The sequence below is a fragment of the Plecotus auritus genome (genome assembly GCF_963455305.1).
Source record: "Plecotus auritus genome assembly, chromosome: 1".
Classification (NCBI taxonomy): Eukaryota; Metazoa; Chordata; class Mammalia; order Chiroptera; family Vespertilionidae; genus Plecotus; species Plecotus auritus.
In genome coordinates, this window is record NC_137770.1 from 43711924 (window position 1) to 43736871 (window position 24948).

General features: G+C 42.4%; 1 pseudogene across 1 annotated transcript; it reads right to left on the reverse strand.

Moving 5' to 3' along the window:
- Positions 1-475: 475 nt before the first annotated feature.
- Positions 476-24695, reverse strand: LOC308233285 (small ribosomal subunit protein uS15m-like; annotated as a pseudogene). The gene is made up of 2 exons: positions 24684-24695; positions 476-1004 (listed from the first exon to the last, which is right to left on the reverse strand). The product of its transcript is annotated as a small ribosomal subunit protein uS15m-like (transcript).
- Positions 24696-24948: the final 253 nt, after the last annotated feature.

Genomic DNA, 24948 nt, shown 5'->3' on the forward strand with positions numbered 1-24948 from the left:
TCCTCCAAAGAACTTCTTAAATTCTCTCTCCAAAGAACTTCCTAAGTATTTACTCATAAAAATGTTTCCATGGTCTTTTTTCCAGTACGTTTATGAATCAGTTTGTTGACATTTAAATCTGCTGATCTATTTCAAATTTACATTGGTATACAGAGTGAAGTATTTTCTTCCCATCTCAGTTAACTGTTGAAACATTTTTTATGGGATAATCAATCCTTCCCCTATTTAATTAAAATGCCGCTTTTATCATGCTAAAATTATTCATATGTAAGTCTATTTCTGGATTCTGGAATGGATGCCATTGACTTCATTCACAGAGCACACTGTTTTGATACAGTTTTATAATGTTATGCTATCTTGTGGGGATATTTTTCCCTCATTATTCTCCCCTTTTTAAAAAACTTGAACAAAATTTATTGCTTTTCCTGATTGCCTCTGGTCCGGCTTTGGAAGAGCTTATTGGGTTCATCTAGCCTTATTTCCACGCTGCTGCTGCTTCCAAAGCCCTTTTTTGCTTCTTCAGCTTTTGAACCTCCTGGTAAACCCGAATGCACAGAGCCTTCTTGGTCACCCAGCGGTGGTGGGCTTTTCGGTAGTACAGTGGGGCAAAGGTGTACTCAGTCCCCATGCATATCGTCTCAAAGACATTGTAGTTGGTCTTACAAGGTGTTTGAGCATCTTTTTCCTTTGGTCAATGCTCATCAGCAAATGGCACTTGAGAGCTTTGTCCTTTCCATATTTCTGCCTGTGTTGTTCGTAATTGTGGATTTTGACAGTCAAGGCAATGATTCGAGCCTCTAGGGAGCTGGTATCCTCAGGGTTTGCCACAACCTTGTTCAACAATTGTTCTTTCTTGATTTTAGTTTCTTTTTCTGGTTCCCCATTCCCAAAGACAAGAGTCTTTTCACCACATCATCAACCTTCTCAGTTCCAAGGACCTTCTGGTAATCTTTGAGGAATGTGGAAGGGGGCGGGTCATCTTCTTGGCTGGGCCAGACTGGTTTCTGGACAAGTAAGAGGAAGAGACAACAGGGAGGTGAGGGGAGGACCTGGAGGGTCAAATGGAAGCTGGGCGCACCCTCTACCTAAGGGCTGGGGCCTGGGGCCCAATGGAAGTCTGCACCTTTCTCGCAGCCCTCAGCCTGGTGGCTTCTGACCCCACGGCTACTTCTTGGCCTTCGCAGTGCAGAGCAGGTTACACGGACCTGTTCTCCTTTTATTTTTAAAGTAAGGTTCTCATAACTTTGAGGGGTTTTGTTTTGTTTTCTAATAACTTTAAAATCAGTTTTCTACTTCTTATTTTTTTAGAAGAAAACATAGGTACTATTTTATTAATTTGACCTCAAAGGCAAGGGAAATAAAAGCAAAAATAAATGAATGGGACTATATCATACTTATGACTTCCTTTTTTTTTAAATATTTGAAATTTATGATTTTTTTAAATTTTCTTTATTGATTAAGGTATTACATATGTGTCTGTATCCCCTCATTGCCCCCCACTCCCCCACTAATGCCCTCACCCCCCTGTTGTCTTTGTCCATTGGTTAGGCTTATATACATGCATATAAGTCCTTTGGTTGATCTCTCCCCCTTACCCTCACCCTCCCCTACCTTCCCTGAGGTTTTACATTCTGATCGATGTTTCTCTGTCTCTGGATCTGTTTTTATTCATCAGTTTATGTTGTTCATTATAATCCATAAATGAGTGAGATCATGTGATATTTATCTTTCTCTGCCTGGCTTATTTCACTTAGCATAATGCTCTCCAGTTCCATCCATGCTGTTGCAAACGGTAAGAATTCCTTCTTTTTTCCTGCAGCACAGTATTCCATTGTGTAGATGTACCACAGTTTTTTAATCCACTCATCTGCTGATGGGCACTTAGGCTGTTTCCAAATCTTAGCTATGGTGAATTGTGCCACTATGAACATAGGGGTGCATATATCCTTTCTGATTGGTGTTTTAGTTTCTTAGGATATATTCCTAGAAGTGAGATCACTGGGTCAAATGGGAGTTCCATTTTTAGTTTTTTGAGGAAACTCCATACTGTTCTCCACAGTGGCTGCACCAGTCTGCATTCCCACCAGCAGTGCACGAGGGTTCCTTTTTCTCCGCATCCTTTCCAGCACTTGTCGTTTCTTGATTTGTTGATGATAGCCATTCTGACAGGTGTGAGGTGGTACCTCACTGTCATTTTGATTTGCATCTCTCAGATAATTAGTGACTTTGGGCATGTTTTCATATGTCTCTTGGCCTTCCTTCTGTCTTCTTTCAAAAAGTATCTATTTAGGACCATTGCCCATTTTTTGATTGGGTTGTTTATCTTCCTTTTGTTACGTTGTATGAGTTCCCTGTAAATGTTGGAGATTAAACCTTTATCAGTGATAACATTGGCAAATATGTTCTCCCATGCAGTGGGCTTTCTTATTGTTTTGTTGATGGTTTCTTTTGCTGTGCAAAAGCTTTTTATTTTGATGTAGTCCCATTTGTTTATTTTCTCTTTAGTTTCCATTGCCCTAGGAGTGGTATCAGTGAAGAAATGGCTTTAGCATGTCTGAGATTTTGCTGCCTGTGGATTCCTCTAGTATTTTTATGGTTTCCCAACTTACGTTTAAGTCCTTTATTTATTTTGAGTTTATTTTTGTGTATGGTGTAACTTGGTGGTCTAGTTTCATTTTTTTTGCATGTACCTGACCAATTTTCCCAACACCATTTATTGACGAAACTACCTTGACTCCATTGTATGTTCATGCCTCCTTTGTCAAATATTAATTGAGCATAGTGGTTTGGGTCGATTTCTGGGTTCGCTATTCTATTCCATTGATCTATATGTCTGTTCTTGTGCCAGTACCAGGCTGTTTTGAGAACAGTGGCTTTGTAATAAAGCTTGAAATCTTTTATTGAGATCCCACCTACTTTGTTCTTCTTCCTCAGGATTGCTGCAGCTATTCAGGGTCTTTTTTTATTCTAGATAAATTTTTGGAAAGTTCATTCTAGGTCTGTGAAATATGCCATTGGTATTTTAATGGGAAGTGCATTGAATCTATAGATTGCTTTGGGTAGTATGGACATTTTAATGATGTTGATTCTACCAATCAATGAACATGGTATGTTCTTCCATCTGGTTATGTCTTCCTTTATCCCTTTTTTCAATGTCCTGTAGTTTTCCATGTACAGGTCTTTTACCTCCTTAGTTAAGTTTATTCCTAGGTATCTTACTTTTTTTGGTGCAATGGTAAATGGGATTGCTTTTTTAGTCTCTCCTTCTGTAATTTCACTTTTGGTGTATAGAAATGCCATAGATTTCTAGGCATTAATTTTGTATCCTGCTACATTGCCAAATTCATTTGTTAAGTCTAGTTATTTTTTGATGGAATCTTTAGGGTTTTCTATGTACAATATCATGTCATCTGCGAATAAGGACAGTTTTACTTCTTCTTTTCCAATTTGGATGCCTTTTAATTCTTCTTGTATAATCACAATGGCTAGTACTTCCAGTACTATGTCGAACAGGAGTGGTGAGAGTGGGCATCCCTGTCTTGTTTCTGTTCTTAGACGAAATGGTTTTAGTTTTTGCCCATTGAGTATGATCTTGGCTGTGGGTTTGTCATACATGGTTTTTATTATGTTGAGGTCTGATCCTTCTATTCCTACCTTACTGAGAGTTTTTATCAAGAAAGGGTGTTGGGCCCTAACCGGTTTGGCTCAGTGGATAGAGTGTCGGCCTGCGGACTGAAAGGTCCCAGGTTTGATTCCGGTCAAGGGCATGTACCTTGGTTGCGGGCACATCCCCAGTAGGGGGTGTGCAGAAGGCAGCTGATCGAAGTTTCTCTCTCATCGATGTTTCTAACTCTCTATCTCTCTCCCTTCCTCTCTGTAAAAAATCAATAAAATATATTTAAAAAAAAAAAGAAAGGGTGTTGGATTTTGTCAAATGCTTTTTCTGCATCATTTGATATCATTATGGGATTTTTATCTCTCAACTAGAGGCCTGGTGCACAAAATTCGTGCACTTGGGGGGTTGGTCCCTCAGCCCGGCCTGTGCCCTCTTGCAGCCTGGGAGCCCTCGGAGGATGTCTGACTGATGGTGCAGGGAGTGGGCCTAAACCGTCAGTTGGACATCCTTAGCACTGCTGCAGAGGTGGGAGAGGCTCCTGCCACCACCAATGCACTCACCAGCCATAAGCCCAGCTTCTGGCTGAGCAGCACTCCCCCTGTGGGAGCGCACTGGCCACCAGGAGGCAGCTCCTGCATTGAGCATCTGCTCCCTGGTGGTCAGTGCACATCATAGCAACTGATCGTTCAGCCTTTGGTCGATTTGCATATTAACCTTTTATTATACAGGGTTTGTTTATGTGATGTATCACGTTTATTGATTTGCAGATATTGTACCATCCTTGCATCCCTGGGATAAATCCTACTTTTTCTGGTGTATGATCTTTCTGATGTACTGCTGCATCCAATTTGCTAGAATTTTGTTGAAGATTTTGGCATCTATGTTCATGAGGGATATTGGCCTGTAATTCTCTTTCATTGTGTTATCTTTATCTGGTTTTGGTATTAGGATGATGCTGGCTTCATAGAAGGAGCTTGGAAGTGTTCCTTCCTCTTGAATTTTTTGGAATAGTCTGAGGAGATTAGGTTTTAGTTCTTCCTTGAATGTTTGGTAAAACTCCCCTGTGACGCTGTCTGGCCCTGGGCTCTTGTTTGCTAGAAGCTTTTTGATGACTGCTTCAATTTCTTCCATAGTTATCAGCCTATTGAGATTTTTAGATTCTTCCTGATTGAGTTTTGGGAGCTTATATTTTTCTAGGAATATGTCCATTTCCTCCATGTTGTCTAGTTTGTTAGAATAGAGTTGTTCATAGTATTTTTTAACAATCCTTTGTATTTCTGTGGGGTCTGTTGTTATTTCGCCTCTTTCATTTCTGATTTTGTTTATTTGAGTCCTCCCTCTTTGCTTCTTGGTGAGCCTGGCTAGAGGTTTATCAATCTTGTTTATCCTTTCAAAGAACCAGCTCTTGGTTTCATCGATATTTAGTATTGTTTTTTTGGTCTCTATGTCATTTATTTCTGCTCTGATCTTTATTAACTCCTTCTTTCTGCTCACTCTGGGCTTTTCTTGTTGCTCTCTTTCTAATTCTTTAAGTTGTAGAGTGAGATGATTTACTACCATTTTTTCTTGTTTTTTGAGGTAGGCCTGTAGAGCTATAAACTTCCTTCTCAGTACTGCTTTCATTGTGTCCAATAGATTTTGGATTGTTGTGTTTTCATAGTCTTTAGTTTCCAGGATGTTTTTAATTTCTTCTTTGATCTCTTTGGTAACCCAATCATTGTTTCATAGCATGCTATTCAGCTTCCAAGTGTTTGAATTTTTTGGATTGTTTTCATTGTAGTTTATTTCTAATATTATGCCATTGTGATCTGAGAAGATACTTGATATGATTTCAATCTTCTTGAATTTGGGGAGACTTTGCCTGTGGTCTATTTTTGAAAATGTCCCATGTGCACTTGAGAAGAACATATATTCCGTGGCTTTGGGGTGAAATGTTCTGAAGATGTCAATTAAGTCCATCTGATCTAGTGAGTCATTTAGAATTGCTGTTTCTTTGCTGATTTTTTTTGTCTAGAGGATTTATCCAGTAATTTCAGTGGTGTATTAAAGTCCTCTACTATGATTGTATTGTTGTTGGTCTCTCTCTTCATATCTTCCAGATTTTTATGTATTTGGGTGCTTCTGCATTGGGTGCATATATGTTTATCAGGGTTATATCCTCTTGTTGTATCAATCCCTTTAGCATTATGAAGTGGCTTTCCTTATCTCTTGTTATGGCCTTCACTTTGAGGTCTATTTTGTCAGATATAAGTATTGCTACCCCAGCTTTTTTTTTTTCATTTCCATTTGCCTGAAAGATATTTTTCCATCCCTTCACTTTCAGTATGTGTGAGTCCCTTGTTCTGAGGTGGGTCTCTTATAGACAACATATTTATGGGTAATATTTTTTTTATCCATTCAGCCACTCGATGTCTTTTGATTGGAGCATTTAGTCTGTTTACATTTAAAGTTATTATTGATAGGTACTTGTTTGTAGCCATTTTTATTTTTTGTGCCTGTGTTTCTTCTTACCTTTTTATTTCCTCTTTTTACACCAGTTTCTTTAGCATTTCTTGTATTGCTGGCTTGGTAGTGATAAACTCCCTTAGCCTTTTTTTTATTGTTGTTGTCAGTGAAGCTCCTTATTTCCCCTTCAATTTTGAATGATAGCCTTGCTGGATAGAGTATTCTTGGATTCAGTCCCTTGCTTTGCATCACTTTGTAAATTTCCTTCCATTCTTTTCTGGCCTGATGTGTTTCTGTTGATAAACCATTTGATAATCTAATAGGAGATTCCTTGTACGTAACTTTCTGTCTCCTTCTTGCAGCCCTTTAAGATTCTCTCTTTGTCCTGAACGTTTGCCATCATATTTATGATGTCTTGGTGTGGGTATTTTCAGGTTCATCTTTTTTGGGACTCTCTGTGCTTGTGTGACTTTTTTCATCCCCACATCAGAGAAGTTTTCTGACATTTATGCATTCAGAGATCATAATAATCTGGTGCAGGGAGTGGGCCTAAGTTTTCTAACCCTTGTTCTTCTTCCTGTTGTTCTGGCACCCCTATTATTCGTATGTTGCTTCATTTCATGTTATCCCATAGCTCCGTTAGGCTCTCCTCCTATCTTTTAATTTTTTTCTCCAATTGCAGTTCAGTTTGGGTGTGTTTTACTTCCCTGTCTTCTAATTCGCTAATTCAGTCCTCCGCTTCTAATCTACTGTTGAAACTTTCCATGGTGTTTTTTATTGCAGCTACATCACTCTTCATTTCTTCTTGATTCTTATATAAGTTGTTGATTTTTTTTTCATCCATTCAGTTTATGAACTGTATGACCCTTATTCTGAATTATTTTTCTGGCATATTGCATGCCTCTGTTTCACTTAGCTGCTTTTCTGGCTATTCCTCCTTTTCTTTCCTTTGGGGGTTTCTTTGTCTACCTATTTTTTATCTCACCAACGGATCTATTTTTTTTTAATATATTTTATTGATATTTTACAGAGAGGAAGGGAGAGGGATAGAGAGCTAGAAACATCGATGAGAGAGAAACATCGATCAGCTGCCTCCTGCACACCCCCTAACTGGGGATGTGCCCGCAACCAAGGTACGTGCCCTTGACCGGAATCAAACCTGGGACCCTTCAGTCCGCAGGCCGACGCTCTATCCACTGAGCCAAACTGGTTTCGGCTCACCAACGGATCTAGATGTCGAGTTGTGGCAGTGGCTCCTCAAGCTGCGGCTGCTCCTCAGTTGGCAGCGGCTCCTCTGGTGGGTGCTGTTCGCAGCAGTGGTGGCTCCTCTGGCTGGTGGGGGGAGACTGCTCGCACAGCTGCTGCTCCTCGGATGGGGGTAGGCTGATCACGAGGCTGCTGCTCCCCAGACAGGTGCAGGGTGTGGGCTGCGCACAGCTGCTGCTCCTCAGATGGGGGCGGGCTGCGCAGGGCTGCCGCTCCTCAGTCGTGGGCAGGCTGCTTGTGCGGCTGCTGCTCCTTGGACGGGGGTGGGCTGCTCGTGTGTTTGCTCTTCCTCAGATGGGGGAGCGGGCTGCTCACACAGCTGCTGCTCCTTGGACGGGGCAGCCATGTGAGGCTGCTGCTCTTCGGCCTGGGTCAGGCTGCTTGTGGGGCTGCTGCTCCTTGGACAGGAGCGGGCTGCTCACGTGTCTGCTGCTCACGTGGTTGCAGTGCCCTGGGCTTTCTCCAGGGGTCCTCTGCCCTTCCCGGCTGCAAATTGTCTCACCAGCTGAGTCTCCTTCGCCAATTCGAGGTGGATGTTATTCGTTTCAGCTGCTCATTCTATCTGCTCCAGGACAAGGCTCGGGACACGTCCATCTATTCCGCCATCATTTTGTCCTCCCTCTAGTTTTTCTACTTCTAAAAAATTTCTCTTAGTGCTTTCCTTGACATCGTTAAGTTTCTAGATTAATTGGGAAGAGATGAACATCTATTATATTTAAAACTCATCTATTGCCGAAACCAATAAACCAAAAATCAATAAAAATATATTAAAAAGAAAAAAAAATCTATCTAAGAAACAAATGTGCTTTTCCATTCAAGTATTTTGTGTCCCTTAGAGGTTTTAAAAGTTTTATTTGTATTGATTGTGATCATTATTTCATTTTATCCTAAAGTAGTTTGTCTTTTTTGTGGCCGTTATATATGGCCCCTTTGACCCATGGCGTTTTCTTGGTGGTTGTTATTTATGTATGTTAGGCTGACCCATGTGAAATTATCCTTTCTGTAAGTCAAACAAAGGTTAGTTAAGTATTAGCAATCATATAGCTTTCCTAATAGGAATATTAATGATTTTAAAATATTTACTTTGTTCATAATTACCTCAGTGTTGTTTGTCATACTTTTTTAGGTGATTTTCTTGAGTTTTTCAGGTGTGTCATTATATTATTTATAAATAATGATTAATCTTAACTTTATCTTTAAAATCCAATATTCATACCTCTTATTTATTTCTGTTGTCTAATTGTGTAGGCTGTTGTCTAGATGATGATGGTTGGTTATAATGGTAATGGTATTTCCCTATACAGCATCGACTTTCTGGTTATATCATATGCATATAATATGATATAATATATTTATACCTATTTTATTAAGCATTTCAATTTGTGCAAGAATGATTGAAATTTTCAAATTATTTTTCAGCATTTATGGAAATGATAATACGATTTTTTTCTCTTTTTAAATACTAATATGGTGAAGTATATAGATATATCTCCTAAGGCAGAATCATTTTTAATTTCTTATATGAATCTTTATCAAGGTGTGCTATTCTTTTTATGTGATATTGAATCTGTTTGCTGATATACTCTTTGGCGCCTATGCATTCATATTCATAGGTGCTTTTGGTCTGTGGTTTACGTTTTGTGTTACCTTTGTTGAGTTTTGGTATCAATTATAGGCTGGCTTCATCATGAGGCCCTGCAGGTTTTCCTTTTTTTTCACATGCTTTTAGAACATTTGATGTCACCTATTCCTTAAAAGTTGGTAAATTTACTAGTAAAATCATGTGACATTAATTATTTGTTTATTTTTGTAGGGAGGTTGACAAATTTCATAGTAATTGCTGTGTTTTGATTATCTCTCTCCTAGGAATGACATTGGTAATTAATATTGTACTAGAAAGATATCCATTTTGTGTGTTTTAAAATTTTGTATTTTCATAGAGCTGAGCAAATAGAAGTCTTTTAATTTCTCCTTTGTGATTATTAATCCATTTCCTATTTTTAATATGTGTGCTTTCTCTATTAAAACATGGCTTACTTATTAATTTTGTTGTTTATTTTTTTAAAGGGGAAGAATTAAATTTTAGTGAAGAGAATGAAGCTCTTAATTTTTTTTCTATTAGGTAAATATAATTATAAATTTAACTGTCTTGTATGTTTTTTTATTTTGGAATTGTTGGCAATTAACTTTTCCTAAACAACACACCTAATGACAATCGAAATTAAAAAAAAATACACTTATTATTGACTTTCTTTAAAATGGCCTTTTCCTGTTCCCTAATATCTTAATAAATTATTATACAATGGGTCAAGCTATAATCTGAAGATCAAGAAAAAGTACATCTCTAGCTTCTCTCCCTGCCAAGAAGTTGCTTTATCTATTAATTTAATTCTTTAGCAACCTAGCCAGTATTCCTTGTTTGTGTGTGCGGCTTTGTTATTATGATGAACCAGTTAGTTCGGTTCCTTTTAATTCAAGTCAATCTAACAGCCTTTTACTTTTTACTTGTGACTGTCCAAAGTGCTGGAGAAAGAAAACTCAATAAGCCAAAATTCCCTCTCTCCACTGCTCCCTACCTGAAGGAGCTCAAAGCCTGTCCTATTGGTATAGATTGCTCTACTAGCCTCAATCAGACTTTGTAGAAATATGTGTCACAAGACAGGACAGCGAGGAGGGGGAAGGGCTTTGACCCAGATTATTTGCCATAACTAAAAACAAGAAACAAAAGTAAAACCGGTTAATATGCATGCTCAGTAGTCAGAAAGATTCTCATAGCAGTATTATTTGTAGAAACCCTCATGAGCCTGAATGAAGCTCTTGTTTGGCTCCCTAAATTCTGCCAGCATTGAATCCCGGATTGTATTTCTCAAAGGGAAGCGTTGGTCCTGCCTGTTCTGCCAAGGAGAGTTGAGGGTGGAGAGGCCTCCATTTCTCCACTTCTCTCGATTCTTGATACCAGTGGGCTCTGGGAGTAGGAGAACCAGTTTACATAGAAGCTAGCAAAATAGCTTAATTACCTTCAGAGATTTTGATTTCTAGCAAATGCAAAATATCCTCAGTTATTTTAATTCTTACATTCCACATAGAAGTTGGAAGAAACGTGCAAGTAATATATGCACAAATGAGATACATTTATTATTTCTTACTTGAAATAGCGAATTCAAAATAATCAACATTCTCTTCAGAGACACTCTGATGATAGAAGTGGCCTTCGATGTATTATGATGTTGCAAGGAAAGAACAGGATTTGGGGCTTATTACTCCTTTGAACACATTGGAAACCAGAAGGCAAAGCAAGAATACAATAGTATACCTTTGGAACATTTCAGTAAATTTAGATATTGTATTTTTTTCTCTGAGGATGAGAAACAGTGAGTCATCTGGAGTCTCTGGTACAAGTAGTTAGTTTACGAACACTTTGGGGGAAGAAGATATTTGCACCCCATGAATAAGTGCCCCTGAGAGGAAAGTGTTTTCTAGTCTGGTTGAAAGTTAGTGTCCACACAACACTCATTTCTCATCCTTGTCCCATCTGGAAAGTCTCAGCTCTCACTTTCCCTCACTTTTTGGAATACACACACAGAGTCAAGAACGTGTGTGGGACATTGTTGTGTCTTTAAGGCCATTTTGCATCTGCTTTGGTAACATTACATTTTCATGAAATTGTTACAGTGGTAACATAACTCCAACTGTACACATTTTAATTTGTCTCTTTCTGCATTAAAATAAAACCCTTGACCAATTAAATATATTCTAGTTGTAGCTAATAAGAGCAAGAGAATGAAGAAGTAGGCTCTGACTGTCCTTGCCCTGCCCACCATAGCCACTTTATTGACACCCATTACATCACAGTGCACTAAAATTTCTAGGTCTTTTTCACATTAATGGCCAATATCAGTTCTCAGCTGAGTTTTGGATCCTGAACTCAAATATATTGTGCTTGTCAAGGTCTGTGATTGTAAATAACAGACACCAATTACGATTCCTCAGGCAAAAATGGAATGTACTAGATGCGTATGTGGTAGCTTCTAGAATCAAAGAAAGGTGGAAGTGGATCAGATAGGTCAAAGGAGGCAAAGCTCAGACAAGTTGTCACCATGGGAACAGGCTGCTCAGGACATGCCACTGGCCAGCAAGGCACTCACCACCCCTCGACTGGTATCGGCACCCCTAGATACCTACCCCCAGTGCTTTAGTTTTGCATCTTGCCCTTCCAGACTCTACTCCCTGTGGTCCTAGCCTGAAGAGTCCCTAAATGACCTGAGCCTTGTGTCACCCTCTCAGAATATAAAGTCCCAGGTGGCAGCATTTGATTGGCTGTGCTTAGGTCTTATCCTGGTTCACACTCCCAAGGAGATAACTGCCCATTTTTCCTCCAAGATGAAGCCCGCCTTCCTAATATTCTCTTAGGGTTCTTCCCGAATACAAACACGCCAGACACTGGGCAACCCACATTATAAATATCTACTATATGTACATTTTCATTTGGTTAATTTGGATTCATCACTTGAGAATAATATATTTCAAGTAATGATTCATTCTATCATTCAGTTAGATCGTTTTCATTCCCAAGTTTCTGTTGTTATACACTAGTCTAACCTAGTCTTTTGAGTTTCTCTAGACTCAACCAAAGGATTGCACAGCATAGGGTCAGAAGTAAGCATTGTGACCAGGCTTCCCTCTGGTTTAAGAACCACACATTAATCTTCAAGAAATGGTTGTCCAAACAGCTATGGTTCTCCTGGTTGCCTACTCACCCTATATACACACCTCCATCCTGCCACTTAAATAACAAATATTAAGAAAGATTTTATCCCTAGCTGGTTTGGCTCAGTGGATAGAGCATTGGCCTGCGGACTGAAGGGTCTCGGGGTTCAATTCCAGTCAAGGGCACATGCTCGGGTTGTGGGCTCGATCCCCAGTAGGGGCAGCCAATCAATGATTCTCTCTCATCATTGATGTTTCTCTCTCTCCCTCTCCCTTCCTCTCTGAAATCAATAAAAATATATTTTAAAAAAGAAAAAGAAAGAAGAGCTATTGTGAGTTACTAACATAGAGCAAAGGTTTGAGTTATCACAATAAATGTTGGTTTTAAAAAAACACGAAGAGATTAGAGTAAGTAGAAAGAAGGAGGTAGGCAATGGAGACTAAAGATTATATAATATAATCACAAATGGTGTCCCTGAAATATTAAACCAATCAAATTAAACAAAAATATTCAAGAGAATATCCCTGAGACAAAGAAAACTGAGTTTGCAGAGTTAAAAAACATATTGTGTGTCAGAAAAGTTCAACCTGGAAGAATACCCAATATTGAGATACATGTTGGCCTACCTATTGAAATTCAAAAGTAAAGGATTCCTTCAGGCATTGAGACAAGCAGTATCGAATTATCTACTGGGGATGGCTTGACCTCAGAATTTAATGTCAGAAAACAAAAGCAATGACTAAAGGAGTGTAAACCCAAGGATATCTTATCTCCAAATAAGTGGTCATTCTGGTATGCATGCAAAACAGATTTTCCTAAACACATAGAAATCAGGAACCACAGTACCCATGAACCTCTCTCAGAAAAACTACTTGCTGATATCCTGGCATTCAAGAGAATCAAAATGAGGGGAAAAAGGCACACGAAAGCCATGTACAGGGCTTTGGAGAATACCAAATCCATTTAAATGTAGACCAGTACCAACTGGTGGACTGTCACTGAAGAGAATGTTAATGTTACAAACTCACTGATATAAAAATAATAATATAAAAGTTGGGGAGAGCTCTTGCAGCTCAGCCACAGACAAGCCATCCAGACTGGGGAAGACACGAAAACTTTGGGGCCACGTGAGCCACGGCCACGGCCGCATCTGGCAAGCACAGGACGGCGGGGGGTGGGGGGGGAGGGCACGCAGTAATGCTGGTGGCTTGCATCATCATAGGATAAACTTTGACAAATATCACCCAGGTTACTTTGGGAAAGTTGGTGTGCGGCATTACCACTTAAAGAGGAACCAGGGCTTCTACCCAACTGTCAACCGTGATACTGGTCAGTGAGCAGACGCAGGTAAATGTTGGCAAAACAAGACTGTAGCTGCTCCTATCATCGATGTGGTGAGATCAGACTACTACAAGTTCTGGGGAGGGAAAGTTCCCAAAGCAGCCTGTCATCCTGAAGGCCAAGTTCTCCAGCAGAAGAGCTGAGGAGAAGATGAAGGGTGTTGGTGGGGCCTGTGTCCTGGTAGCTTGAAGCTACGTGAAGGGAAGTTCATTAAAATGTCCACAAGTAAAAAAAAAAAAAAGTTGGGGAGAGAAGAAATGAAGATGGGAGAATGTATTATCTCCAGCATTTATAGAAGGGGTCAATCAGTGTGTATGAAATTAAAACATCTGGTTCAAACAAAGAACAATGACTTTCAAAATCTCTCTGAAAGAGCTTTTAGCCTCTGGCCGGTGTGGCCAGTTGGTTGGGTGTCATCCCATGCACCAAAAGGTTGTTGGTTCCATTCCAGATCAGGGCACATGCCTGGGTTGCTGGCTTGATCCCCACTAGGGGGCGTGCAGGAGGCAGCTGATCAATGTTTCTTTCTCCCTCTTCTTTCCTCTCTCTCTCTCTCTCTCTCTCTCTCTCTCTCTCTCTCTCTCTCACAAAAAAAGAAAAGATAAGAAGTGGGTGGGGGGAAGGAAAAGATCTTTTAGGAGTTAATATTTCTCATAAAGAAGAAAAAAAATTATTGGAAATTGAGCATTTCTTTCCATTTCACTTCAGTTTTGTTTTCTATAAAATCCAAGTGTGTTCTTTTATGAAATCCAAGTGAAACTAAATTGAATAGTGTTATTTGTTTGATAGTGAAGGGGCCTAGTGTGATGATGTCACACCACTGGGGTTAGGACAGCATTGGCAAATATTGTTGATCCCCTTTTAAAAATGTACGATTGTTCCATTGTGTTTATATCTACTAAGCCAGTGGTTTCTCTTTTATTATCATTATTGATTGATTTTTTTTAGAAAGAAAGAAAAAAAAAACACATCGATTTGTCATTCCACTTATTTATGCCCAATGTTGAAGACTTTATGTAAAAGACATAAATGCCAAACGGCCCGGGTTAATGACACAGAGATGGGTAGGAGATGGGAGAGGGAAAAGTCCTTCCCCCTCACCTTCACCTTCTTTTCTTCTCCCTGTTCCTCTACGCAGACTCCAATGGGGCATAATTTAAAAAGTCTTTTAAATAGGTTGTATCAAGATAAATTTACAGATAGTAAAATACAGTTTGATGAGTTTGGGCATACTCATGTAAGGCATAATTTGACACCACTAGCTAGCTCTGGCCGGGTCGCTCAGTGGTTAGTGTCATCCCTGATATGCCAAGGTTGTGGGTTCAGGCTCCAGTCAAGGCACATATAAGAATCAACCAATTGGGTTCCACAGCTTTAAGGGAGAAAAAAAACACCCATTACTGTTTTAAAAGTTGATGTCAATTGATCTGAATATAAACATAAATTGTGTATGGCCGTAGGTGGCAGGGAGGAGGAACAAGCTAACAAAATAATCCCAAGGAATTAAAGGTAAACTAATATTGAAAACATTTCTGAATGAGACGCACATTTCTGCTTTTCCGCAGCTTCTGCACCGTCCTTCCCAGACAAATGGAGATGGTCTCCAGATGGCGCGCGGTGCTTCTAGATGTGTGAGTGGGCCTCGCGGGCTGCACAACCCCCTGACTCAGCCTCCACCGTCCCCAGCTCTGATCAAGTTACCAGCAGGCCCATGCCAGGGAGCGGCTGGCTGGGGTCCTGACAGCACAAAACCTTTTCAGTTTCCCTAACAATTTTCCTCCTCGTCCTTGCAATGTTTTGGCAGCTGTGGAGCCTCTTTTTCAATTTGCTTTCAACTTGCCTAATGCTTCAAGCCACAGGGGAGACCCAAAACCCTGCAGAACATCCAGGAATGCAAAGCATCTGCAGTGAGTCACAGCTGCAGAGGTGCCAGCAAGGACTGTTCCAGACGTAGCGAGGGAAGAGGAAGGAGGGGCCGTGGCAGCAGCTGCAGAGCCTTGTTGCAGGCTGGACCCAGGGAAGAGGAGCAGTGGCATTGGCCGGAATGAGGACAGAAAATAGATATAACAAAAGAGCTGTAGGGGGACCACTCCTCTGGGGCATCCATCCCCACCTGCTCCGCGTGGTGCTGTCAGCTCTTCTAGCCTCATTCTCCAAATCCTAAAAATTTCACAGCAAAAACCACCTTCTGGAATATAGAGAATTGCAAGTTGGCGCTTGGAAAATGATCCCTGGCTGTCCTCTAACCAACAATCATAAAGGGCTCAGCCCACTGAGCTTTGCAACACACTATTTTAAGATGCCCTTTAAAAATGGAGTGGGCGTTCTCTCCTTCTAGGCCAACAGAGGGGGCATTCACTGGCTCTTTCTTGCTGCCTGAGGTACTCCTCCCTTTAAGCCCTGGAGAGGGCATTTGATGTCAAAAACCTCTCTTTAACTTGTTAATAACTACGACTAGAGGACACATTTATAATTTTCATCTAAAACATTAAAGACTCTAGAGAATAAGAAGTTTCTCTCTCACTTCTGCCTACCTGGCCACCACCTACTTCTTGTGTATTTTTCCAGAAGTGTTCTTTGCATGTTCAAGCATGTCTGACATATGTAAATTTTTGTACCAATAACAGATGTTACACAATGTTCCATTCTTTGTTTTTAACAACCTGGGAACCGTTTCATATCTGTACAAATAGGACTCCCTCATTTGTTTGTCTTAACTAGATATTTATTTGTTTATTTTAACTAGATATTTCAACAGTACCTGTTAATACACATGTTGGTTATTTTCGGTCTTTCCTATTACAAACTGTGCTTCAGTGACTATCTTTGAACATATATCGTGGGCAGGTATATATGTAGGTAAAATTTCCAGAAATGGGATTGCTATGTCATGTTTTGGTAGATATTTTATGAAATTGCCCTCCTTGGAGACTACACCAATTTATATTCACATACATGCGAGGGCCCTTTTCCCCTGTTCCTCAGCACAGGGTTATCCAACCTCTGTCGACTGATAGGTTAAAAATGGTATCTTAGTGTCATTTTACTTTGGTTTCTCCTTATTGCAAGTGACACTGGGTGTCTTTATCTGTGTTTGCGAGCCCTGGCATGTTGTTCTGGGAACTGCCTCCTCTGCCCATTCTCCACTGCACTGTTCGCTCCTGCCCTGTGGCAGGATTCAGTCTCTTGTAGGTTGTCCGACTGAGGGCTCAGCTCCTTGCTGGCTGGCTGCTGGGGTCACTGGAAGTTCCTTGCCCCCTGGGCCCCTCCAAATGCAGCTTGCTTCATCAAAGCCAGCAAGGGAGGGAGCCCGTAGAGTCCACTAGCAAGATGGAAGTGACCATCTTATCCATCTTACGCAACATACGGAAGAAACATTCCGTCACCTGTGCCACAGTCTGCTGGTCAGAAGCAACTCACAGGTCCCACCCACGCTCAAGAGGAGGGGGTGACATGGGGAGTGAATACCAGGAAGTGGGGGCTCACTGGAGTCATCCTTGAGTCTGTCCACCCCCTGGCCCTCGGTGACCCAAGTCCCTCCCGCAGGCAACACGCTCCTGCCTCCTCTCACATTCTCCAACAGTCTCATCCCATTGGGAGTCCAGAATCTCGTCGTCTGAAGCACACCCAAGTGTGGCTAAGGCTCCTCAGGGAGCTCACGAAGTCCAACAACTGGAGCACAGTTCCCCTCCACCCCCTGCCCCCACCGGGGCCCTATGGGACTAATGCGACAAGTCACCTGCCTCTGCGCCTAACACGTCCAGTGGGGTCCAGGCCCAGGATGGCGGCTAGACACACTCCCATTCCGAAAGGAACAACATGGGAGGCACCAAGGAGTCACTGTCCATAGCATTTCACAGGTCTCGGTTTGTTTAAAACGACCATGGTTTTTTCTGCTTTGTCTGTACTTAACCAGAAGTGTTCTTTACATGTTCAGGTATATCTAGTATATGTAAATGTTTGTGCCAAAAATGTACATATATCACAAGAGCCCTATGATGGTAGGTACTATTATTATCTTTATTTTACCTAAGAGCGAGCTGAGGTACGGAGAGGTTAGACAACTTCCCAACAGCACACAGGCAGTAAGTGGCAGAAACAGACACGAGGTCATCAGATGAGCATTCCTGGAAGAGCAATTTGTGGGAGGTTTGAGTGAAGGAACTAAAGTGGTGTCCTCAGCTGGCAAAAAGTCTCCCCTGTCCTTGTAACACAAGGGGTGTGTGTGTGTGTGTGTGTGTGTGTGTGTGTGTGATGTTTCAGCCCTTTTTGCACCCCAGGCAGCAGCAAATCAACAACTGTGGGGCTATACACAATTCATCGGTATTTTTCCTACCCTACTTCACTGACTGACTGGTTCCTGCACATATAGCAGGAGTGTGTGTCTTTATTTAATCCCCTCCCCTGCCACTCCTCAGCGCCACCTGGAAACTCCAAGCATCCTGTCTCCATCATTTCAGACAAGGGAGTGTTGAATTCCTTCTCCTGGCATCTGCGACCCCCTGCAGGTGCCCTCTGGTGTCTTCACCAGCCCCTGTCAATCTTCGCTGCATCTGGCAGCCCTCTGCGTTAGTGTTTGTAGATCAGAGTTTGTCTTGTCTCTTTTGGTAGCCCCTTCCATATCCATTCTCCTTTCCCTCCTTCTTAACAGAACCCAAACTTTGTTCAGGCATCGAACACCCCCACATGCAGCCAGGAGATTCAGGGAAAGATGGCTCCAGTCCGTCTGTTCCCACTCAGGGAAGGCGCTCTGATCTAAACCAATTGCAGTCATTTCTTCTCCCCCTTTTGCCAGTGCTTGGTTCAATAACTGAGGTTTGGGCCACACACGGTAGCAGCCCCTTTGGGGACAGTTGCTGATTCAGAGGCGGGCATGTGAACTGCGCTGGCCCATCAGGAATTTCGTTTGCTCCCTCACCTAGAGGATGTGGAAAAGAAGTGTGTAGCCAGAGTTGCTGTGGGCAGCCACAAGGGGAACCAGCCCTCAGATGAACCCTATGGACAACAGCGAAGAGAGGCAGAAAACATCCGGGTGATTGATGCTGTTGTTGACCCTGCCATACCTGGAGTTCCTGTTACATGAGTTACTACGTGTCCCTATTACGTCACTCTGAGTCAGACTTTCTGTTATTGCAGTCATAAACTTCCTAACTAGTGCAGAATTAAAGAGGTTGCCTAGTTTGGTCGAAGATACATCTTGTCTTTTTATTGTTTTAGCTTTTTTGGTAACTTTCACATTGGGTTGGTTACCACCACTTATTTTTGAGGGTATTCACAACTTACGAGTAGTTCTACTTACCTTCGTGAACTCTCCTAACTCACTCGGGATTTTAAACTCTCAAAAAGGATGGTGAGCTACAACACAGAGCAACGGCATTGCCCAGGAGACCTCAGCCCTGTAGTCATTGTCATACCCAAGGAAGCAGGGGCACCCCATGACGTCATATCTGTGCACGCCTCCTCAGACTTGCCACCGGCCTTATTAACCTCTTTATGTGGCAGTCATCCACCCCTGGGGTGTGGAGAGCTTGAGGCAGGGGTTGGGTTCTCCATACCCAACGTCTCAGCATAGCACCTGCAACTTCAGAATAAGTGCAGGCATGAAGCACGCCAATGTTCACTTCCAAACCTCAGAGTAATTCCGAAGGCCCTTAGGGTGCCCTGCGTATAAAAACCGAAGTCAGAATGGCACCCTGAATAAATAACTGGGGCCTGAATGGAGTAAAGACTTCTCTGAATTTTCAACACCCATTGCTATGGTGGAGGATGGGGAGAAATGTTACACCAGGGTTTTATGTGCTAAATTTATGTGTTGATTCTAAGATTTGAGAGGTTCTTATTATTCTTCTTCTCCCGATGAAGAGTGAAGAGTTTTTTCACTTCAGGGCAGCATGGATTGATTTAAGTGAGTCCAGAGAAGGATAAGATAGAGGCTGGCCATGGAATTAGGTATGTCCCCAAGGACCCTATACGCACCGTGTCTCAGGGGATTGGTAAGGATGCCTGATTCTCTGGGGGTGAATTTACCCAGCGGCAGAGTGGACCACTCCAAAGAGCTACTGAACTGGCCCAAATAAAATTGTCTGAAAGGGTGACCCTGGAGGCCCAGCAGCCCACGGCTGAGCAGCGGCAAAACGTGCAACCTCAACAACGTCCAGCAAATCCTGTTTTAGCTATCGGGGTGTGCTTTTACACTTCAAGAAGTCTTTCCCTAGCCTGGGTCACACAATCCATGTATTTCCTGTTAGCTTCATGATGACTTTGAAAAGAGGCCTTGAACCCATTTGGAGCCAACATTTTTAAAAATATATTTTTTTATTGATTTCAGAGAGGAAAGAAGAGGGAGAGAGAGAGATAGAAACATCAATGATGAGCCCGTAATCCAGTATGCCCTGACCAGGAATCAAACCGGTGACCTCCTGGTTCATAGGTCTACGCTCAACCACTGAGCCACACCAGCCAGGCTGGGCTAACATTTGTTTATACAGTAGGTGGGGATTCAGTTTTATTTTTCTCAATATAATAAGCCAGTTTTCCAATCTAGTGAATAGTCCACCCTTTCCCACACTTATATGTGAGACCAGGTTTCAATTAAACATGGCTCTGTCTCTGAGCCATCTGTTATTCTGTTCCAATTGTCCATTTTGTCTGTTCTCGAACGAGTACCATAATGTTTGGATGATCATGGCTTAGTATGACTTATCTCCTTTCTCAAAGTAGAGATAGCTAAATCATGTTTCTTAAAAAAAAAAAAAGATGCTATTTTGATAGAGGTTGGATTTAATGAATAGATTAATTTAGAGAGAATCTACATTTTGGTAATATTAAGCCATTCTATTCATGAGCATGGAAAACCTCTCCATTTATTCAGGTCTTCTTTTATGTCCTATAATAATTTAAAATTTTTTCTTATAGAGCTCTAACACATTCTTTGTTAATGGTTTTTTGTTGCTACTGTAGAAGATATCTTTATTTTTCTATTATATATTTTCTAATTGCATATTGCTAGTGTAAAGGAATGCTATTGATTTTTATCTCATCACTTATTTATACCTTACTAGTAACAAAGTTCCATAGTTTCTTCACTAGCAGGAGATTTTAGTAGGTGGAAAGGGGGAGAGGATGCCCTGGCCCAGTTGGTTGAAGGTCATCCTGTGCAGCAAAAGGTTGCTGGTTTGATTCCCAGTCAGGGCACATGCCCAGGTTGTGGGTTCAGTCCCCTGTCAGAGGCAAACAATTAAGCACTCTCTCTCTCTCTTTCTCTCTCTCTCTCTCAAATTAATAAAAACATATTTAGGGGGGAAAAGCGGGGGAGGAAAATCAATGTGAAGATTCATGTGTGAGGACAAGAAGCCAAAAGGACAGAGAAGAGAGTTGCCGGGTGCTTTGGAAACCAATTTTATGACTTCATCCTTTCCCCTGAATTCTTATAGAATTATCCTAATTCTCGCATACAGGCCAGTCTTTATAGAAGTGTGTCATTCTTTCCTCCAGCAGGGCCGATCTGGAGTCCAGTCACCTCTCAGCACCACCAACACTGTCTAATCCAAGCTCTCACTGCTGAACCGAGCAGTCACCTAGGACAATAGCCTTCCAATTGCTCTCCTCTTTCAACACTCCCTGTGCTCTCCCATCCAGTCTGTTCTTTTATCGTGTCAACCCTCTACTCAGTTCTCTGCAATCTGTAACCACCCCTCATTCAGATGAGAGGCCAGGGTCTTTCTTTCTTTTGTTTGTTTGTTTTTGTTAATCCTCCTCTGAGGATGTTTTTTCCATTGCTTTTCAGAGAGAGTAGAAGGGAGGGAAGGAGAGGCAGAGAGAGAGACACATGATTGGTTGCCTCCTGTACATACACTGGCTCAGGGTGGAGAATGAACCTGCAACCAAGGTACATGCCCTTGACCAGAAATTGAACCTGAGACTCTCCAGTGTGCAGGCTGACGCTCTAACCACTGAGAACACCAGCCAGGGCCCAGGGTCTTTCTTGTTGCTCACAAGACTCTGTGAGCTGGTCCCCCATTTGCTCTTTGAACTTGTCACTTACCAGCACTCCTCCTGCTCATCTTGTTCCAGCCTCATTGAGCCCCTTGCTGTTCCTCCAACTTGGTAAGCAAGCTGCAGCCTAGGGCCTAAGTACATTATATATTGCTGCATGACAGATTATCCCAACACTCACTCAACAGCTTAAAATAACAAAGCTGCATTATTTTATTATTTCTCACAGTTTTTGAGCGTCAGAAAGCTGGGAGTGCTTAGCTGGGTGGTCCTAAGTCAAGGTCTCTGATGAGGCTGTGGTGCAGCTTTCTGCTATGGCTGTAGCCTCATCTGAAGGCTTGGCTGGGGGAGGGCCCACTCTGCTGGGTTCTCTTCCCCTGCCTCCTCCTCTCTCCCATGAAGCTGTTGGTAGGCCTCCGGTCTTCATGGATTTTTGGACCAAAGACCTCATTTCCCCCCTGACTGCAGGCCAGACACCACCCTCAGTTTCTGGCCACATGGCCCTCTCTGTAAAGCAGAGAGCAGCTCTTCTGGCAGTTGACTTCCCGCAGAGAGAGTTATCTGAGAGGGAATGAGCACCCAGAATGGAAGCTGTAATCTTTTTAAAACTGAACCTCAGAAGTAACACTCCATCAACTTTGCCATAGGCAGCCCACACTCCAGGGCAGGCAAGCAGGAGAGTTGTCCGGGAATTCGACCAGGGTGCGGGGCCAGCCAGGAGAAGGGAGGGAGGCCCCAGCCAGCGGCAGTGGCAGGCGGCCAGGGGAAGGGAGGGACTACCCAGCTGGCAGCCGCTAGGGACCCTACCAATGCACCAATTTTGTGCACTGGGCCTCTAGTGTTTCTTATAACAATCACAAGATTTTTGTTCTTGTTCCCTCTGCCCCAGATCACTACGGGGTAGCTCCTCTCATTCAGGTCTCTGCTCAACACAGGTGCTTCTTGTGACCTTGTCTAAAACAGCACCATTTACCAGACCAGCGTGGCTCAGTGGTTGAGCATCGACCTATGAACTAGAAGGTCATGGTTTGATTCCCGGTCAGAGCACATGCCTGGGTTGTGGGCTTGATCCCCAGTAGGATCATGCAGGAGGCAGCTAATCAATGATTCTCTCTCATCATTGATGTTTCTATCTCTCTCTCTCCCTCTCCCTTTCTCTCTGAAATCAATAAAAATACATTTTTTAAAAATTATTAAAAAAGAAAGCAGCATCATTCTATCTCTTTCCTGATTTGGGTTTTTTTTATTTGCTTTGTTTTTTGTTTTTGCCTTTATCATCTGACATACTGGGTTTTATTTGTTGATAATTTGTCTTCCCACTAGAATATTAGCTTGGTAAAGGTAGAACTTCATTCTACTTACTGTTAAATTCCCAGTACCCTAGAATTATGACAGGCATATAGTAAGAACTCAATAAATTCTTGTAGGGAGAGAGGAGGAAGAAGGGGGAAGAGAAGATAGCATAGGGGTTCATGTCTTCAGTGCCTACCAGATGGAGACCTGGTTGGTGTCTAGAGCAAGCTACCCATCCACCAGCCCCTTGGGTGTCTGTAGGAATCCTGAGTGCCACGTGGCAGGCCATGAAGGAACCTGTGGCTTCTCTACACGTGGGGATTTGCAGTTGGTTGAATTGTGTCCCCCAAAATGATCTGTCCAAGTCCTAATCCCCAGTACCTGTGAATGTGACCTTACTTGAAAATTAAGGTCCTTACAGAAGCAGCTAAGGATCTTGAGATGAGATTGTCCTGGATTTAGGATGAGCCCTGGATGCAATGGCTGATGCCCTTATAAGTGGAGAGGGAGATTTGAAACACAGGGACTTATAGAAAAAAGAAGACCAAGTGGAGACAGAAGCAGAACTTCTATTTATATGGTTACAGCCAAGCAGTGAGGCAACCAGAGTGGGAAGAGGAAAGATTCTCCCTGGATCGGGCAGAGGGAGCACGGCCTGTCAGCACCCTGATGTCGGACTTCTGGCCTCCAGAACACATTGTTGGAGATAACATATTGTTGCTGTTTCAAGCCCCCCTGTGTGTGGTCATTTGTTAGGCGGGCCTAGGAAAGGAATACAGGATTGAAGCGCTTCTCTGAGGCCTGTCCCTTGGGCCTTGGATTCTAAGTGATTAAGAAGGATCAGCTCCATGACTTCCATAAAAATGAGTGACTCAGATCATTTTTCATGACCCTGAATGCCAAATAACAATTAAAATCTGCTCAGTATATGTGTAACTTTTTAAGAGCAACTTTCTTATATCTATTTATAACCCTCTCTACATTCTAGAATGGAGGAGCAGAGGTGGGAAAGAGACATTTTGAAGTATGTCCCCTCTTGTGCTGTTAGAATGTTTTCTTGTGTCTTTTCTTAAACCTATGCAAACGCACAACAAAGAAAAAAATAACATGGCATTCCTGTTGCTTTTCTAAACCGTGATGTAGCTCCCACAGAGTTACACAAAAGTATCTTTTGGCCAAAAGTTTCTTAACCAAAATCAAATATCTGTCAAACTATTAATTTGTGTATATGAAGAGCAGTGATTGAAGCAGAGTAGAGTGGTTGTTACTAGGGGCCAGAGGGGAGGGACATGGGCAGGTCGTTGGTCAAAGGGATACATGGTTATATAAGATGCATAAGCCCTAGTCATTGATTCTAAGTGTAGTTAACAAGTTTGTGCTATATATTTCAAAACCTGTTAAGAGAATAGATCTTACGTTAAACTAGAAGCCCAGTGCACCAAATTCGTGCACAGGGTGGCGGGGGGGTGGGTGTCCCTCAGCCCACCCTGCACCCTCTCCAACCTGGGACCCCTTGAGGGTTGTCCAACTGCCCGTTTAGGCCCAATCCCACCAGACATCCCTCTCACAATCCAGGACTGCTGGCTCCCGACCGCTCACCTGCCTGCCTGCCTGATTGCCCCTAATGCTTCTGCCTGCCAGCCTGATCACCCTCTAACCACTCCCCTGCCAGCCTGATCAACACCTAACTGTTCCCCTGCAGGCCTGGTCTCCCCCAACTGCCCTCCCCTGCAGGCCTGGTCCCCCACAACTGTCCTCCCCTGCAGGGCTGGTCCCCCCCCCCAACTGCCCTCCCCTGCTGGCCATCTTGTGGTGGCCATCTTGTGTCCACATGGGGGTGGCCATCTTTGACCACATGGGGGCAGCCATCTTGTGTGTTGGAGTGATGGTCAATTTGCATATTACCCTTTATTATATAGGACGTTCTTATTACAAAAAAGGGGGGGGGAGAGAAAACACTTAGAGGCAATGGTTAAGTTTATGGCATTGTTTATGACATTTTCATAAGTGTCTACTTACCTTCAAACTCATCAAGACGTAGACATTGAATATGTATGGGTTTTTTTTGTATGTCAATCATACCTCAATTTAAAATATTTTTTTAAAAAACAACAGTGAGCCGAAACCGGTTTGGCTCAGTGGATAGAGCGTCAGCCTGTGGACTGAAGGGTCCCGGGTTCGATTCCGGTCAAGGGCATGTACCTTGGCTGCGAGCACATCCCCGGTGGGGGGTGTGCAGGAGGCAGCTGATCAATGTTTCTCTCTCATCGATGTTTCTAGCTTT